We start from the raw sequence: 19,164 nt of genomic DNA, 5'->3' as shown, positions 1-19,164 counted from the left end.
TCTAGTGTAAGACTATTAACAATGTAAATGAGGCAAAACTAAACATTTGCACATTCAACTGAGAATTAATATGAGGTAAACACAGATCAGGAGATGGTGAACGTTCTTTCTCTATAATTTATGATACAATTTTAATGGTGCTGCACCACTGTGTCTCTGGGTAGAAACACTGCGTGGGCAGAGAGGGACATTTCCTTCTCTAAATTGTGGGGGAAAGAGCTGAAGTTTTATTTTATGGTCAATTTCATTTTTTCTAACTGGAGTCAAACGCTTGATATGATAATTAAAAATACATCAAGTCATCCAGAACAGTGGCAGTGGTGTGTTTGGTTAGATGGCAGGATAATTGCCAACGCTTATCTTCAATTTTCAGACTTAAATCTCTTTCCCATTTAGTTTTAATTGGCTCTAGGCTTCCATCCATCCTTTACTTTGGGTTCATTTGTCGCAATTGTTTTATCTGAGCTAAGTTGTTCTCCAATGAATACAATAAATCTATGTAGCTGATTTGCCTGTGTTTTTATGGTTAATATTTTAAGATTATAAAACCAGACTTTTCAGAATGCGAAATATAGGAGTAAATGTCTCCGTTTCAGAATTACTTTGTCAATGTCTGAAAAGGCATTAGCTACCACACATTAGCTTATCGAATCACATTTTTAAAAACTCTCTGTAAAAAACAAGAATTTGTATTTTTATTTTCCCTGCTCTTAACTCTTGTTGATTTTTTATGACTCTCATAGCAGCATTTTTTGGAAACTTACATCTTTTCACAATGATTTTTTCCTCTTTCCAAACTGCCAATTAAATAGTGACCTGGTTTGAGGCTGCCTTAGCTCCTCAGGTTGCATTGCTGATAAAAAGCTCAGTCCTCTTCCCTGGCTACTTGATAGTGGTTAACACTTTTTTGGGGGGCAATGTCTTATTAAAGTTATAAATCCTTCTTCCGAAAAATGCATGTACTAGTTGCGTTTCAACTAGGGCATTGAAGGACGTTCTGCGGTTGTGCCCAGCTTCCTAAGAGTTTCCCAGACCCCAGGTTAAGCTCCTGGGTTCAGACCACTTGGTGGCAGAGGCATCTGCAGTAGACATAGTGTGGTAATGTCAAGACACTGTTTACAAGAGCCAGCGTGCCAATGCTGTTGGGGGAGCTGGTATTCCAACGTAGGCAAGTCCATTCTTTAGCTGTGAGCTGAGCTGGAGGCTCAGGACCTAGAGCACAGCAGGCAGAAAATGCTGCCACTCAGGGAGTGAGCTTATAAAGTGAAACGGAAGACAGTCCTTTTGCTTTCTAATGAAACAGGATTCAAGTTATAATTTTATTGGTGAAACGAAGGAAAAAGATCACCATTTAAAGCAAGTGTCTTAGAAAGCTGGTCTTTCTAAAGGAGTCAAAATGTTGTGGTTCCATTTCACACTTAGAGGGGTTTTGGATATGCAAAGCAGGGGAGGGAGCTATGGTGCTCTGAGCGAGAAGTGAGAAGTAGGAAGAATCCCCGGGGGAGAGAGGAGCCACGTGCTTCAGAACAGGCCTGGCCAGTGAGAAACCTCTAGAGAATGTTCAAGAAATGGGACATCTAGTATCGGATGTTAGGTTGTTAGTTGTGTGGTGAGAAAATGTAAGTCATCCCTTCTGACCTACAAACCATCAATAAAAGTGCTGCTAAGTGGAATGCTTGTAAAAATGATTGCTTTTAGGCGAGAGGCTAGGGTTGGGTGAAGAAGGTGCAGAATTATGGAGAACAGAGAATAAGAATTCAGTGAGGGCAGGAAATTGGAGCTGGAGGTGAGAGGAGAATATAGGTTCCCTTGCAATTTGCAGAAATCTCAAGGCAGGCATTAGCCTTTTCCCTAGGACATAAAATAGGGGTTTGAGCCAAACCGATGTATGTTTTAAGGAGCATAGTGACCCGCTGACCTCTGAGTAACATTTGTCTAGAGTGTTCACATTTCTAGAGCCCCTTTATATTCGTTCACATTGTTTGCTCTCCTCGCATTCTGAGTCCCCAGGCATGGTGTGCCTGTAGGGCCGGCAGCTTGTGAGACTGACAACTGCGGAAGGAGGGAGTGACCGAAGGATGATGCAAGAGAATTTTTAGTAAAGGTGGGGAGGGAAGAGATTCCTGCAACTCTGAGAGTCAAAGAAAAATGTTGGTGGGGATGGATAATTTGAAAAGGATTTGCAAAGCTCCATAAGGTTTCCAATTCTGTCAAGTTCCCAGGAGGGACAGCGCTGGCGCCTAGAGGTGTCATTCTACTCTTTTCTGGGAGAAAGGTTCCCTAAGATCATGCTGACCCCCTGTCTATTGCGGTATGGTAGGCATAAGGGGCGGGGACGCAGCTGTGACCACTTCTTTCTTTTCTCAATTGTTGACTGACTTAGTAAGGTTCGGGGAAATATTTGGTATGCTGACTTGTACTGTCTCAAACGAAAAGAAAAATGAGTACACCCCACTCCCTTGCTTATTAGTGTGCCTTATACATGTCTTGACTCTGCACAAGCGTTCCTTCCTGAGGAATCTTTAGTGTCACTGAATGGACTTCGTGGGAGGGAGGCAGGAAGAGAGGAGGGAAGGGAGAGGGGCAGGCTGCCCGGATGCAGAGCCATGAAAGCTGGAGTCAGGGATGCAGGGCCTGGAGATGAGGTTGACTGGCTGACTTGTTTCTTTTGGTCTCAGTGACCTGCATTCCCAGCCCTTTTCTCCAAGAATTCTGTATAATATGGTCTGTGGACACATGTGATGTCTCTCTTTAGAGCGGATGAGGACATATCTTTGGGCGGTGACTATGCTGTCCAATATTGCACCAGGGACGCTTGTGGGGCTAGAGGGGGGTGTGGAAGTGTGAGAGGAGGGAATGGAAGTGTGAGAGGAGGGAATGGGGACCCGTGTTGATGACTCAGCACTGACGCATATACTGGGCTGTCATAAAGAGTGCATTTCTCATGCAGTGACTCACTCAGGCGTTTGTTGGATGCAGGTAATATGCCAGGTGTCGGGACGCAGAGATGACAGTGCAGCCCCCGCTGCAATAGAACTTAGAGCAGTTTCTGTTCCAGCTGGTGGGTTTCAAGTTCTAACCAAGGCTTACAAGGCCTTGAGTGACGGCCTTGTCACCTCTTCACCTTGTCCTCTCCTCCTTCACCCTCTCACAGCCCAGCCACGCTGGCCTCGCTGCTGTTCTTGGAAAGCACCAGGCACACTCCCATCTTAGGACTTTTGCACTGGCTGTTCCCTCTGCTTAGAACGTTCTTCTCCCTCGTCTCTTTCCATTTTTCTCGAATGTCACCTTATTCTGATCAGGTATGAAAAGTGCAGTGGGCCCCCTTCCCAGCCTCCTGACTCCCTCACCTTGTTCCACATTTTCTTTCTAAAGCATATATCTCTTTCTACCGCACCATGTAATTGACTTATTTATTATGCTTTTATATTTAATATCTGTGTTCCCCTGCTAGAATATAAACTCCATGAGGCAGGAATGACTGATGTGTCCCAAGCCCCTGGAGCACGGCCTGTGGATGAATGAACAGATTACAGGGGGAGCTTTGGAAGTCCTCCTGCCCTTCCCCCGTCCATGGCAGGCCGGTTCAGAGCTGTACTTGAGCTGAGCGTCCCCTCCATCTCTTCAGTCTCTCCCTTGGCACCATATCAGGGAGGACCAATCAGGCCCTCTCGGTAAGCTCGGCCACACGAGGACGCTCCTGGTGGCGCCCGCAGGAAGAGTAACGCAGCCTTGTGGAAGAGGAGGCACTCTGCGATCCTGGTCAAGGTTTTCAGGACCTTGATTACCACAGCTTTGAGGGAACTTAGCCAAGGAAGTTCTTGAAAGGAGGCTTTGCATTTCGTGTTAGAGGTCCGACTCTAGTCTTCGAAACGTGATCCAAGTTTCATCCATTCGTCTAGCTCTACTTCTCTTTCAAGAGGCTTTCCAACTGTCAGCAGTCACCACTCTCAGTATCCAGCTGTCACGGTCTGAGCCCCTCTGCGTGTCTCAGGAATCCTGTCCCTTCCCCAGGTGTTTCTGAAAATCCCCAGGAGTGCCCAAATGTCCCTCAAGTCGTCTCAGTTTCCACCAGCTTCGTGTGACATTGGCTTACTCAGCTGATCACTCTGGGCTTGTTGTAACCATTTCTCTAGAGCTCCCTGTGGTCTAGTCCTCAAACCAAGGACACAGCCTAGACTTTCTCTCCCAGACACAGCTGACTCAAGGCTATGGGGATGTGATAAACCTTCCCAAGGAGCTGATGCTACCACAAGAAAATTATAACTCAGAAAAGGGAAGCCTACTACTCCAGCTCAATCATCAGTGCTTCTAACGTCCACTGGCTGTGCTTCTCCATGGTGGCAGTGCCCCTAACTGGGCACCTCCCCCCTTAGACACTAGCCTGCTGCATTGCTCCAGGACTCGCTTACCTCCTCTGCAAGAGCATTCCCTCTTACGTGTCCTTCTTTCCCTGAATCAAGCCCCAACCCCAACTCTGCAGTTAGCCAAACAGCCCCACAGGCCTCTTGTCTGTCCCCCCTAAAAGTGAAGTTTACACCCAGCGAGGGGCTTTTGTGCTTGGTGTTTCCTCTGTCTGGATGCTCTGCCCATAGATCTCTGTGTACCAGACTCCTTGTCATTCAGGTCTCAGCTCAAATGACACCTCTGTGGAGACGCTTCCCTGACCTCTCAGTCCGAATAGGACCTCTCTCGCCCTCCTATCACTGAGGTTTGTTCTAGTCTCAGTCCTTAGCACTATCTGGAAGGATCTGATTTATGGCTGGTTTGCATGTGGTTACTCAGCCCTCTACACACACAGATGCCTGTTTCTATCTCCTCAACGTAAAATAGAATGTAAGCTCCCCAAAGTGGAACTCACCTATCCTGTTCACCATTTTAGCTCCAGGACCTAGAAGATTATCAACTGGAACATAACATAAGATCAATAAATATCTGTTGAATGAATAGACACCCGGATCCCATCAAACGGGCCTCATTTTCCAGTTTTTCAAGAAAAGCCAGAAATCCATATTTTAAGTGTCATCCCCCAATGTGGCAACGTATTTAAAAAATTTAAAATACTGTTGTAGGCAAATAAATCATATCTGCAGGATTATTTGTCCTGCCAGCTTCCAGGTGGGGTCACTGCCCTAAATGCGTGCAGACACTTCCCGGGTTTCTTGGAGGAAAGAGATGGGGAGGCTAGAAGCTTTGAGGAAAAAGAGGTGACAGAGGATAGCAAGAGCGATTTCTCACCTCTGAGAAGGAAGCGGTGGTCAGAGAGTCCCTCAAAGGGTGGCAACCCCTGCTCCTTACCCTGACAGCATCTTTGGAGCTGGCAAGACCTCAGAGAAGATGGCACAGCTGGGGAGGCAGGGCCCCAGGCCCCCGGGGGAATGGGGCTCATAGTGCCCCTCCAAGGTTGCATGGAAGTCACGGTGAGGTTAGATTTCAAGGGGTCTTTTGGAGGGTCCAAGGCAGTAACCAGCGTGGGCTGGAGGGGCCTCGCAAAAACTTTGGGCAGCAGAAGCGTCCATAACCCAAAGGGATGGCGGCAGTGGAAATGACTGGATTGGATTTCCCACCAGACCAGAGGGAGAGGCACTCCAGGGTCAGATTTAAATTAACATAAATCGACCTCTCTGACATCTCTCATAGAACTCAGTCTGTAGACTGATGTTTCTCCCTATTACTTGACATTTCGTTTTTGCTGAAGTGGGACAAACTCCTGGGAAGTGTGTTGGGGGAAAGTATAGCACCAGACCTCACCCCAGCAGGGGCCCCTCGTCCTAAGGTCCCCTTGGGCTCTCTTGGGCTGCTTCTTGTCATCTTCGGACAGTGTCCTCCCGCATGCATCTCCTGGTTTTGGCCACCCCACCCAGGGGGAGGGTCCCGCTTGCTCCTGAGGCGTGCTCCCTAGGAACCTGCAGTGGCAGCCTTTGTTACGTATGTTCCAGCAGCAGGGGGAGGCTGAGGCATCAGAGGCCTCTTGTGGTCCAGATGAGGGACAATCAGGGCCAAATTTATAGCATCCTCCAGCCGTGTCCTCAACACCTCCAGCTTGCGAAGGGGAATTCCTAGGTCCTGCTGGCTCAGTCCTTTTTTGGAAGAGAACAAAACACTTCCTGGCTCTTTTCATGCTCCAAACACCTTTCTCCTCCCCAGCCTTCCTCCCCTACGCCCTCCCTGGAGAATGGCCTGTGGAGAAGGAAACCAGCTGGCTCAAGCCGGCGGACAGGATGAGACACTTTGTGCAGAGGATTTTCTGCCCAGTGGGAGCCAGCAGCTAGAGGTGGGGCTGCTGCTCCCATCAGAGAAGCAGAGTTTCTCTCTGGCTGAATTCTATCCACCTCACATGCTCTCCATCCTTCTGGGCCTACTCACAGAAAGACTGCCTGGGAGTGAGGGCTGAAGGACTCACTGTGTGTGTGGGATCGCTCTGTGCTGGAATGCTTCCTTCTTCCCAAGGGAGATGAGTGCACACAGCTCAGGGTAAAAACAAAAAGCTCCCGACTCTCTCTGAGGCCTGGCAAACATAGACTACATTACCTGCTTGAGCAATGGAGGAAAATATCCCCAGGCTGATTCTTGCCTGTGCCTCCCTCCACATCTCACTCTTCATACCTCATCTCCTCTTCTTGCACAAGTAAGGGGGGAAGAGAGAGAGGAGGAGAAGGAGCCCTGAGGGCGGGTTTGGAAGTGCCTTGGCCAGGAAACGGAGGTGAGAGTGGGGGGGCCGCCTTTAATGAGGGCACCGGTGTAACCGCCTTAGGGGGACTTCAGGCCTGGTCACACTAACAGCTATTTATAATATAGGATGTGCTGTATCCACCACTGGAATTCAGACACGTCTGGGCATCTCTGGCAAGTTGGTCAGTGAGCCAGCCAGGGACTCAGGAGCCTCCTAGAAGCAGGAACCAAGCACCATAACCTTGGCCCGGTAACAGGGCCTTTGGCTTCTGAGGGGGGAAGTGATGGTATGAGGCGTGCATTCAAATCTGTCCCAGCCCTGGCTCTCTGCCCCAGGGTGAGAGGGAACTAGGTGCAAGAGGAAACAGAGTTTCATGTAAATGTCACAAGATATCGGGCAGGAGCATTTCTGCTTCAGCAGTCCTGAACAACTTCGGAACGCCTTGTGGGGAGGGAGGGGTGCTCTTCCACATCTTGCCACAGATAACTGAGTGTCTGGTGGGACACGGAGGAAGTCATGGGAAGTGCTTTGTGGGAGCCACAGGTTGGTGGATCCAAATTTTAGGGGGAAGCACAAGTAAAACAGCTCCTGAGGATGCCCGGAAACAGTTGTGTGGTACTAAGCAGGGTGGGCATTAGGGAACCTGCATCAGCAGGATTACAGCAGCTGCAATGATAACTCCACCTCAGGTATCCAAGTAAGGGGGAGAGAGAGAGGAGAAGGAGCCCTGAGGTTGAGTTTGGAAGTACGTTGGCCAGGAAATATAGGTGAGTTTGGGAGGTAGCCTTTACAGAAGCTTTCACATACATGATTGTATTTGCTCCTCACAACCTCCCACAGAATGATCCTCTTCCCTCAGGACCCAGAGGGGCTGGCCTGGCAACCTCACGGTCACCTCGGCTCTGTCACTCCAGGGTCCTCACATAGGGACACTTCAAGAGCTGTAAAGCCAATGTGAACATTGCCTGGGGGCCTTTCTTCTGCCTAGGGTTCTGAACAGGAAACAAAGTAGTAAAAATGGAGAAAAATATTACCTTTATTACTGACAGAAGCTGAGTTGGAAGATGCAGCTTATAGTGAGAAACAAATGGTCCTGCTAACTGAGCTCAGAATTGGCCAGACCTGCCTACCCTGTCACAGACACAGCTGGACATTTTTCCAGGTAATATTTAGAGCATAAAAAGGCAGAGAGGAGCAAGAAGAGGAAGGAGCTGGGCTACTCTGTCTGGTTTCTCTATTGAACTCACCAATGAGGTGAGTGAGGGGTGGAGAGGGTCGAGAGTGTCACACTAATCAACGTCCCTCTATGTGGAAGAAACTTCAGGGCTTGGAAGAGAATGTTCCTGTATGAATAAGTGTACTGCATTGATATACAATATCCCCTGGGGCCAGGCCCTCTGTACTGGCAGGACTTAATGCTTAGTCTTCCAGCCTCTTGAGGGTTGATTGCTGTGTTAGTCAGGGATCTTCAGGGAAATGACAGAATCAATAGTATATATATAAATAGTATATATATGTGTGTGGGTGTGCGTGTGTGTGGGAAGAGAGAGAAAGAGAAAAGAGAGGGAGAGAGACATCAATGTAAGTAAATTCACCGAACAAAATTAAATTATAAAGATTTATATCAGGATAGCAATCCTTGGATCAATTAGTACCTCACAACTATCTAGGATCCGTGGATCATTGCCTGAGCCACAGCGCTGCTTAAATATATTTTTTTTAATTGAAAACAGAGAAGAATGACTTGTTTCTTGATTCAATAAGTAGCAAATAAGTGTCTGTGGTATCCTGGGTCCTGTGTGGAAGACACCAAGGGGAGTGACATTCGATATTTGTTTTCTGGGGCTCAAGGTTGAGTGGAGGATGGCAAAGCATAATATGATGAGCGCAATTAAGAAGAGAAAAGCAAAGTGCTATTATGGTCCCAGGTAGGATTAATTCTGACTTGAGATCTGAAGAAGGCTCTATGGAAAAGGAGACATTTAAATTGCACCTTGAAGAATGAATAGAATTTTGACAAGCAGAGATTAAGGGAAAGGATCTTTCCTTCGTATTGGAGGAATGTTGGTAAGTCTGGTCTTGTTAGAGTGTTCTAGATGTGTGTGCATCTGGGAGAGGACGAGAGGGTAGGGGATGGCTGTAGGGTTTGCTGGGGGCTGGAAGGCAAGAAGGAAAAACTAAAAGAGAGAACTCAATCTGGAAAGAGAGTTTATATTGGGAAAGGCACTGAATGCTGTGCTAAGGAGTTAAGACTTCCTACAGAAGGTAGGGGGGCTGTTGACTGTTTTTAAAGAGGTGAGGGGGGAGACATGGATTCTGAAAAATCCTTCTGGTGGTGTGTGTAAAATGGTTTGGAAGGTGATCCGAAGCCCATGTACGGGTCTTGGTGAGAGCTGGAGGGGAAGGAACCACGGCAGAGGTTGTGGGAATGGGTGCCAGGGATTCTCCAGAGAGAAGTGTGGCAGGCAGGACTTGATGCAGCATGGAAGTAGTTTCGGTGGGCTTGGGAGGAAGCCAATCACGAGTGGACCTGTTTGTCTTGTTTGAACGATGCATTCTGCCTGTGTCGGAAGCTCTTCTGTGTCTCCTGTCTCCTCTGGACTGGAGGTTCATTACAGGCAGAGAGTCGGGGTTTTCATCTTTGTGTCCCCCTCAGCCTTCAGCTCAGAGCTGTGATCATGTGAAGAAGGCAAGATATGAATGTTTGTGACAGCCGAGTGACCCCAGGAGGATAGGCTGTGGCATGCAAATTGCACGAGGGAGGGTCCATGTGTTGCTCTGTGGGTGTGATGCCCGGTACTTGAAGTGAAACTCTCTCTGTAGAGGACACGTGGAGCCAGAGAACCTGTGTGGGAAAGCCCCACCCGACACCCATGGGTGGTTATCTCATGGGGCCACCTGCACTATTAAGGGAGCCCTGAGCAGGAACAGGGGCTGGGGGAGGGGCCCGCCTGCGCTGGGGAAGCTCACTTCAGCTCTGAAGACAGGCCGGCCAGGATTCCTGCTGAGGGAACAGCACGTGCTGGCTACACTCCAGCCTGGGAATCACCACCTACGGTCATCACAGGAGCCACAAAAGCCCCTGGAAGTCATCAAGGGTCATAGGTTCCTGGAGCCACCCACAGGGGTACTTTCTGGCAGGATGATGGGTGTGAACTAAATATTCTCCACTTTGTATTTGCTTTACCTTTTTTTTTTCTTTTTTGAAAAAAGTAATGCATGTTCATTGTAGAAGTTTTGAAAATAAATGTAAGTAAAAAAATAAGTAAAAGGATCCGTTGTCTTACCAGTAAAGATAGCCGATGCCAAATTTTCATGATTATAAGGCAGTATATCCTTACCATATGCGTAAGGTATATATAAATATACATATACACCTATGTATATTACCATATATTTGGTATGCCATGCACCACACCATATGTGTCCATTACCAAATGTATATAGAGCGCTTTTTGTTTCCTCAGTGAATCACTAGGGTCCTCGTCTGTCGTTTGCAGGATGTGCAGGATCTCATCTCGAGGCCCTGCCCTCTTCCGTGGTCCATGAACACCAGGGACTCATTCAGTCCAAAGGGAGCCAGAGGTGCTTTCAAACACTGGCAGGTGACAAGGTGGGGTTCAGTCAGTTCCATGCCATTTGTTCTTCCTGCTGCCACGTGGCACCACTGTTGAAAACTATTTGCCGATACTGTGATCTCTTGACAGGGCTAAACTCTTGTCACTACCATTGAGGAACCCCATGCTTGGGCTCCAAAGTCACAGCTCTCTAGGTTCACATTCTCCTTGCAAGCGTTGTTCCCAAAGTACCACCAGGGACCCTGGAGGCTGCACGGTGAGGGCCTTTCTGCCTCAGCCACTGCTATTGCAGAGCTGGACCAGCCTCACAAACCTCAGGCTCCTGTGATGAGCCTGGGCCTCCAGCGTGGCATCCCTTTGCCCCCTTGTCTTTGGGGCCTTTGGAATCTTCTCCGGCTGATGAAACAGGGTCAGGGCTACTGTTGTTTCTCTAATTTTAAATCTTGGGGGAAAAGTTGTAGGAGTCTAGGTTACTTCCTTCCCAGAAGATCCTGGGCTCCCTATGCAGATTGGTCCTCCTCTTTCTCAGAAACTTGTTCCGCATACCCAGGAATACTGGTCAGCCTACAGGAAGTTTAATTATTTTGTTCTCCAGGAACACATCACAAAACTAAGATCTCCTCCAAGATGGCGAATAGGACACCTCGATGGATAGTTGTGTGACTGATTAGAAAGTTACCCGATCTGTCCGCCTAGGCAGGGGGGCAAGAGGCAGGTCTGGCACATCGTTATACGGAACTTTCCTTTGGGATCAAATAAAATCCAATCATCTCCTCACTCGAGAGCTGTCCTGGTGATTTGGGCCTCTCTGCACTCAGAGGGCACGCTTGGAATGCCAAATATTGCCTCCCGGGGCTTTGATGAAGTATCCAGCCAGCTCTTTCAATCACCAGTTTAAAAAATAGAAATGCTTCCAAATCTCCGAGCGGAGGAGCTCGGTCTGAATAATAATTATGTGTGTGTGACTGAGGTTCTCTACCTTCAAAACACACTCCAGGTCTTATCACTTCCTACCACCCAGGTGCAGGCCACCACATTGCTCTTCTAGACAATGGCAATAACCTCCCAACCAGCCAACCAGCCCCTCTGCTTCCACACATTCCCCTCTACAGTCTGTTGTTCACAGAGCAGGTCAGAATGAAGTGCTCAGCGCCTCCTGATGCCTTCCCAGAACAGGCCAGAATAAAATCCACACTCCCCACTGCGGTATGGAGGCCCCACCGTGCGACCCCTGCATAGCCCTCTGGTCTCACCCCATCCCTCTTCACTGTGTCTGCACTGCCCTCTTGCTCTGCCTTGAGTAACTCAAGTCTGTTTCTCCCTCAGGGCCTTTACACGTGCTTTCCCCTCCTCCTGGAACATTCTTCCTCCATTTCTCCTCATGTTTCCCTCCCTGGATTCATTGAAGTCTTGGCTCTAAAGTCACTTTTTCAGAGAGGACTTTAAGAGTAGACACTGCTCCCTGCCACACTCCACTTCCCCCATCATGTTGTGTCCCTGCTCACACTTTGTTTTTCTTCATTCATCTTATTATTGCCCCCAATTTCTTTTATTTAGTTGATTTGTTTCTTTATTTGTTTCCTGTCTTCCTAGCATTAGAGCTGAAGTTCCTTGAGAGCAGGGCCATGTCTGCCTTTTTGTGGTGGAATCCGCCAGGCCTAGTACAGTGCCTGGCACACAGTAGATGCTTCAGGAATGTGTTTTACATGAATGAATGTCTGAGCCCATTTCTCAAATTTACAGAGATGGAACCCAAGTAATGAAATGGCTTTCTTTGATGTAGAGTCAGTAGTTGCCTCAGTATAGGGTATTTCTTGCCTACCTTCCAAAGTGCTTAGCACTGTCCACGTACAGGGCATTAAGCATAGGTACACACACACACACACACACACACATACACACTTTGTAGCAATGAAATGCATAGACAGAAACATAATTAGATATCTTTCTTGAAATTTAAAACCATGGTTTGGGATAGTTCTCAGCCAGACTCTGTTCCACCTTTGGGCATTCCTTCTGACTCAAAAAAGGCTATGTCATTCTTCACCACTGCTCAGGTGGATTCTTCAGGACTAATTATTCTGTGGGAGAGCAGTCTGTTTTCTGAGTGACCCCCCCTCTCTCAGTGGAGCCTCCCAAAGGCCTCTAACTTTGTGGGTTTAAAAACAGGAAAGGTAAGGAATTTGGAAAGGGTTTGGCCAGATAATTCTGTTCCATGTGACACTGGTTGGAGTTATTTACTGATCTGTATTCAGCAGGTGCCTAAAATGGGCTGGAAGGTGTGAGAATGCTTTACTCACGTGCCTGGTTTCCTGCCGCTCCTCTGTGAGGCTTCTCTCTCTCCACGCGGCTAACTGGGCGTCCTCACAGCATGGTGGTCTCAGGCTAGTTGGACTTCTGACCTGGCAGCTGGCTTCTAAGAAGGAGCAGCAGTCCTAACACTGAGTTCTCATCTTGACTCTGTTACTTATTAACTTTTAGACACTTGGCAAATTGTTGCAATTTTCTGAGCTTAAACTTCCTCATCTGTGAAATAGGGATGCTAATACATATCTTAGAATGTTGTTGTGAGGTTTAAAGTGAGATGTGTATAACAGGAGAATAGAATCCCAGAACCCCAGGACCCAGGAGTTTGTAAGGATGGAGGGAGAATGACTTTTCTATTCCCTTCCTTTCCACTTAGAAGAGCTGCTTCTGGGAGAGGGATCTCTGACCAGATGTGTGATCTGGGGTACATGGAAGAAAAATTGCCATTTCAAAGCTTCTGATGATTCTTTACATTGTTTGGGATGGAGCCCAGAGTGGAAACTCACATAAGAGGACCCTTTCTGGTTGTTGAAGGCAAAACACAGGGAGACAAGGTGAGACGAAGGAGACCTGCATAATAAAATAACAGAAAATGTCTGTTTCCTGGCTCTGAAACTCAGAGGAAAGAGAATGAGAGAAAGGTCATAACTGGAGGTTGAGATCCCAAGTCCTCGGAGGGTTAGCAAGAGATACTGTCTGGTGCGATGTGTGATATTCCACTTCAGTCTGCTTCCTTCTCTGTAATCGCCTTCATTATCACCAAATCTTCAGGAAAAGCCTTGTGCTGGTGTTATGTGGAGGCCTGAGGCGGAGCCATATCCACTCAACCTTGGAAAAGGAGAGAGAACAGCATCTCAGGAGGGAGATGGTGAGAGGAGGTGAGAAACTTGCTGACAGCAGGAGTTCGAACACTTGCGCCCACTTTGGAAATCCTGGAAAAGATACTAGACTTCTCTAATTTAGTATGTTAGGTTGGGGCTCAGACTATTAAAGTGGGGGAGGCTGACTCCAGGAGGCTGGTAGAGTTGGGGACATTCTGGTTATGGATATAAAGAACTTGACCCATAGCTGACTTACCTTACATGGTGACTTCTCTTACTCAGAGTTCAGGTAACTTGCAAAGGGAAATACAGCTTAGCATGGCAACTGGCAATCAGACTCAGGTTTGTCTGAGTCTAAAGTCTTTACTCTTCACACTCTTCCACATTTCCCTTAAGTACTATGTATTTGCTGCCAAGTCTTTTTAGAATATTAGAGCTAAATGAAAGGCCTGGTGGCAGCTTAAAGTCAAGTTAAATGATGACTCCCCTTAGGTCACCTGAGGCAAGGCAGGGCCTTCTTAGGACTGTCTGAAGATCGCCCAAGTACACTTTCTCTTGAGGTCAAGTCTCCAGTGGTTAGTAGGCTCTAAAATCCTTCTCTGTTCCAGCTATTTTAAAATCTTGTTTATATGCTAATCGTACTCCACCCTCAGCCGGCCTTCTATCATCTGTCAAGTAAATAGTGACCATAATGAGAAAAGAAACCAGAAATGCAAATGAAGAAGGACAAAGAGTGTCAGTGAGCAAGAGCCAGCTGAACAGAAACATAGAAATCCCTGCTCAGAGCCACTTTGTCTCGTATCTAAACTCACACCTTTATTTTTTATTGACTCTGGCATGAGAAGGTTTCCTTGCATTAGTAATGAATGTTTTATAGGGTATGGAAGTCATAGTCACATTGAAATCCTTCCTCAGTGATGGAGGACTCTCAGACTTATTGAAACACATACTGAGTTTGAGTCAGAGTGTCATATAACCCAACCGAGGATCTGAGAATTCTTTGGGGGTGTTGGTGATATTTGGCCCCCTTTACTTTGTTAATATATGCTTCTCTACATCCTCAAGGAGGTTTCAGAAGACTCCTCGACCTCCTTTTCTTGACTGAGACCTGGATCTCCTAAGAGTCTCAACTGCCGCTGCAGTCCCCACCAGTAGAAGCTGCTCTTTCTTCTACATTCCACGCAGCAACCTCCCAGGGAAGACGTTGCTGTTCTCCTCACTCTTACCTGCACCTCCAGACCAATGCTCATCAGCCTCCAGGCAGAAGCTCTTTTCCCTTCCAGGTCACACCACCCACTTGAATCATGTTCTTTTCCTTCTAGTCACTGACATCAGCTTATTTCCCAGTTAGTTTCCTTCCTTCATTAATGATTTTGAAATGACAGTCAGTCATTATCCCCATTTATTTCAGACACAATCCTAGGATTCTTTTTTTTTTTTTAACATTTGTTAGACAGCCAATCCAACAAACTAATCTCCAAACTTCGATGTCCTTCATTTCTCTAGTTCTTCAACTAACCTTGTAGGCCAGCATTCCAGTATCCTACTCTCTGGTCACAACGCCCTGTCCTCACAATGTCTCGCCCATTACACTTTGACCTCATATGCTCTTCCTGTCCCTTGGTCACATCATTTTCTCACAGTTTATCCAAACCTCTACGACTCCACTCTTTCTCTATACAACCTAGATCCCAAGGTTGTACAGACATGTGAACCACTCTTTCGCAAGCATCTTTGATTCCTTTCCATCCTTTATCTTTCTATCATATCATCCATAAAATCCCAAACTAGAAACAATGGTACTGTTACTCTCTACCTCCTATGCTCTTCACTTGAATAGGGGAATACACTGGAAAAATAGTCACATATAGATTGGCATGCTAAAAAGTTCATGGTCTCCAATCACGACTCATCCCTTAGCACTACCTCTCAATCTTTTGTCTTTAGTCAACTCTTTCTCATTTCCTTCACTGACTATCAGATGGTATCTATTTCTTCAAGCCTCATACCTTATACTTGTTCTTTTGTCCTCAGCAGACAATCAAGAAAATCAAAGAAATTAAGCATAATTTCTCCTCCTGGATATAAACTTTTCCACATTTATCCCCACTGTGGCAGACACTTTTGATTGCCTACCCAACAGCTGTGCCCACCCATTCTTTCTTGATAACAGAGTCCTGATTTGGTTTAGGTGTTTGGTGGCTATGTTGTTCAGAGGGGCTAGGCCCTTGCCTGGCCCCAGTGGATGGATCATAATTAGTTTAACTCAATTTTGAATGCTTCATTTCCTTTGTCAGTACTTGGCTTGGCCATGTGAAGAAATTCTGGCCATTGAATGGAGGTCTGTTGAGGGGCTTCTGGGGAACTTTTTCTCCCTCTCAAAATGGAGCCCAAGAAAGAGCTCTTTTCTCCTGGTCTTTGGATATTGTTCTGTGTGTGGCCTGGAGCTACTACAGTGATCTTTTGACCTTGATGAGAGTGGCTGGTGTGTTGAGGGTGCCAATGCAGAAACCTGGAAAGAACCTGGGTCCTTGATGACATTGTTAAGCCACTGAATTAGCCAAACTTGCCTATAATCATCCCACTCTTTGATATATAAAAGAATAATATTCCCTTCTTGATATATAAAAGAATAATATTCCCTTATTTATTAAGCTTCTTTTGATTGGATTTTCTGTTGCTTGCAACCAAAAGCATTGCAAATGTTAAACTAATCCTTCCTGTCCTGGAAGGTTCTCTCCTCATTTCAGGGTGAATCTCTTCACTTGTGCTCTTGATCCTCTCGCTTCCTGTCTTTTCTGGAACTTTGTCACTTCACTCATCCCCCTCCGTCCTGTACCTTCTACTTCTCCCCCTCTAAGTCCATCAACTTGCTCAAGCAGCCTCTAATGTTAGAAGTTTCTCTCAAAGCCGTATCTTCCTCTAGCTCTCAACAAACTTCTCTTCTCGCCTTCTCATGCAAACTCTTTAGAGTGAGCTCTGCTTTCTCTCTCTACTTCTTCACTTCCCATTTCTTGTTTAGCCACTCAACTTGGCTTCTGGCTCTTCTTGACCATTAAAAAGGTCAGGTAAAAGTTACTAATGACGATCGGGGCTGGCCTGGTGGTGTAGTGGTTAAGTTCACATCCTCCATTTTGTTGGCCCAGGGTTCGTGGGTTCAGATCCTGGCATGGACCTATACACCACTCATGAAGCCATGCTGTGGCGGCATCCCGCATACAACATAGAGGAAGATTGACACAGATTTTAGCTCAGAGACAATCTTCCTCAAGCAAAAAAGAAGATTGGCAACAGATGTTAGCTCAGGGCCAATCTTCCTTATCAAAAAAAAAAAAGTTACCAATGATCTCATAACCACCATGTTCAACGGGATGTTTACGATCCCACGTTTTGCTGCATTTAATGCAGCTTATTGAATCTCCTCACTGTTTTGGCTTTCATGTAGCCTCACTCTCCTGGTTCTCCTTTGTGATGCTTCCTCTATATCTCTTGTGGATGGACATTCCTCTCTCTTCTTGCCCCTTACATTTTGGTATTCCTTAAGGTTACACCATCGGTTCAGCTCTCTTCTCATTCTATATATTCTTTCTGGGTCAGTGCACCTACTTTTGTGGTTTAAATGATCACCTTGCTGCTGATAACTCCCAAATCTCAGACCTCTTGCCTGACCTTCAGATCTTTCTGTCGAATGAGTTGCTAGAAATCTACACCAGGATACCATTTAGGCCCCTCAAACCTAACATGGCTATGCTGAATTCATCATCTTCCTTACCAGACTTCCTCCCTCCTGTGTTCTCTAGCTAAATTGGTGGCGCCCCATCTACCAATCACTTAAGTAAGACACTTGAAGACCAGCCTGCACATCTCCCTTTCTTCCCTTCTCCTCATCTACCACCTTCTCCCAATCTACCACCAAACGTGGGGGTTTTGCCACCTACATAGCTCTCAATCTTATTCCTGCCTCTTCAGCCCCCCTGCCACTCCCCCAGTTTGTATCCCTACCACCTCTCTCCTAACCACAGCATTAACTTCCTAATTGCTCTCCCTACCTCCATTGTTTACCTCCTGCAACTAATTCTCCACACAGCCGGCAGAGGATTGCATCTTGGTAATTAAGTTTGACTGTGGTATGCCCTTGATTGAATTCTGTCCATGGCTCCCCAGTTTTTATTTACAGAGTGAAGTGCACATTCTTTAACAGGGCATTCATGAGTGCCCCCTGCTGGCTTCTCCAGGTCTATCTCCTGGCATCTGCCTAACAATTTCTTTTGTTTCCTTTGCATACCACGTTATTTTTCAACACAAACATACACACACATACACGCACACCACTTTGCCTAGCCAGTTCTCTGAGTTGGATGCCATTTCTTAATTCTACAAGACTCTACCATTTCTACCACTACGATTTACCACGCTGCATTATAATTTTCTTTTTTTATGACTATTGAGAGCAGTCTTACTAATATCTGGGCTGTCAGTGACCAGCCTGTACTAGGGATCCCTGGCCCATAGTACAGATCCTTTAATATTTGTTGAATGAATGAATGGATGAATAAACATATCCTCTAGAAAGTTCAATCTCCTGGATCTGTCTGTGTAGATTGGGCCTCTCTGTAGCTTCAACTCAGAACTTGAAGAGGAAACTAAGCACTGTGCCTACAGACACCTCTGAGATACCACCTTGTCACTGTTCCTATATTTCACATTATCCTACTGTAATTCTCAAAGTGTTTTGACACTCCTCTGGTGTTGGAATAATAGGAGAATTTCTTCATGGATCCACTTGCAGGAAATAGTAAAAGCAATTCATGATTCTGGGATTACATGCATAAAATTAGTATGCACATAAATAAACTGTTATGTTTACTTTCAAGCTACCAAAGGAGATGTTGCTTGCTGATTTTCTTTTTTTCTGTATCTCCTTATTTCTCACTCAGTTGCTGGATGAGAAGAGATCCCTCAAGATCAAGAGAAGAGATCAAGAGAAGAAAATCCCTTGGAGCTGGAGGAGGGTGAGAGACATTGCAAACTTTGCTTTTTCCTCAATTTCACAGAATGCTGCGTTAGGGTGGAAGTCTTTTCCAGTTTAGAAATGTTTCTCTCTCTGTGACTCCTACTCTCTCCCTACCATCATCCTCCCCATGGCCCCCACTACCCACCTAGAACCATCTTCTACCCTCCTGAACATATGTGAAAAATCCAGAGCAAGGTTAGTCTGGGCCAAACGTGGAACACCTGGATTTAGATGCATTGTCGCATGTCCCTCCATTCCTGCAACACAGAAGGAGAAGGAGGGCCCTTCCATTAGCAAATTAGTGGCAGAATTTCAGGTCAATGAGAGGGAAATGTATGAGGTAGGCAGAACTTTTGTTGATTAATGTCTTCAGACCACATTACAGAAGCAATTGCCTGCTTGGCTTGTTAATCAAGATGGGGAAACACTTGTCTTTGAGCAGTAAGTTTCAAGATTCTTCAGACTTCCTGTATATTCCTTAGCTTCTTTCAATCTCAAAAATTTCTCAAAGTGAACTGAGGTGGTAGTGATAAAATTATAGGTTTTTCTTTGTTACCCAGGAACTTCTAAATGCAGGCTGCTCCTGAGGTTAAGAGACAATTCTAAACTGGGAGGTACAGTGTGTGAGGACAAGGACAGCAGGGACATTTGTTAATAAGTGCAGACTCTATTTTTCCTCTTGTCACTTGCTGCAGAAACATGAATCATGACCAAATCTTTCCAGATCAGGGAGGGCCTCAGAGTCACCCGTGGATGCTCCTGGTGCATGCT

At 46.3% G+C, this 19,164-nt stretch overlaps 1 long non-coding RNA gene across 1 annotated transcript in view; it reads left to right on the top strand.

The window, feature by feature from the left end:
- Positions 1-19,164, top strand: part of LOC139042093 (uncharacterized) — a 104,484-nt gene that overhangs the window by 36,483 nt on the left and 48,837 nt on the right. The window contains exon 3 of the long non-coding RNA XR_011498327.1: positions 18,317-18,391. This is a non-coding gene — a long non-coding RNA (uncharacterized lncRNA). The remainder of the gene's footprint in view (positions 1-18,316; positions 18,392-19,164) is intronic.

This window comes from Equus asinus, chromosome 25, assembly GCF_041296235.1.
Source record: "Equus asinus isolate D_3611 breed Donkey chromosome 25, EquAss-T2T_v2, whole genome shotgun sequence".
Lineage (NCBI taxonomy): Eukaryota > Metazoa > Chordata > Mammalia > Perissodactyla > Equidae > Equus > Equus asinus.
Note: the sequence above shows the minus strand (reverse complement) of the source record. Positions and strands in the feature narration are given on the sequence as shown.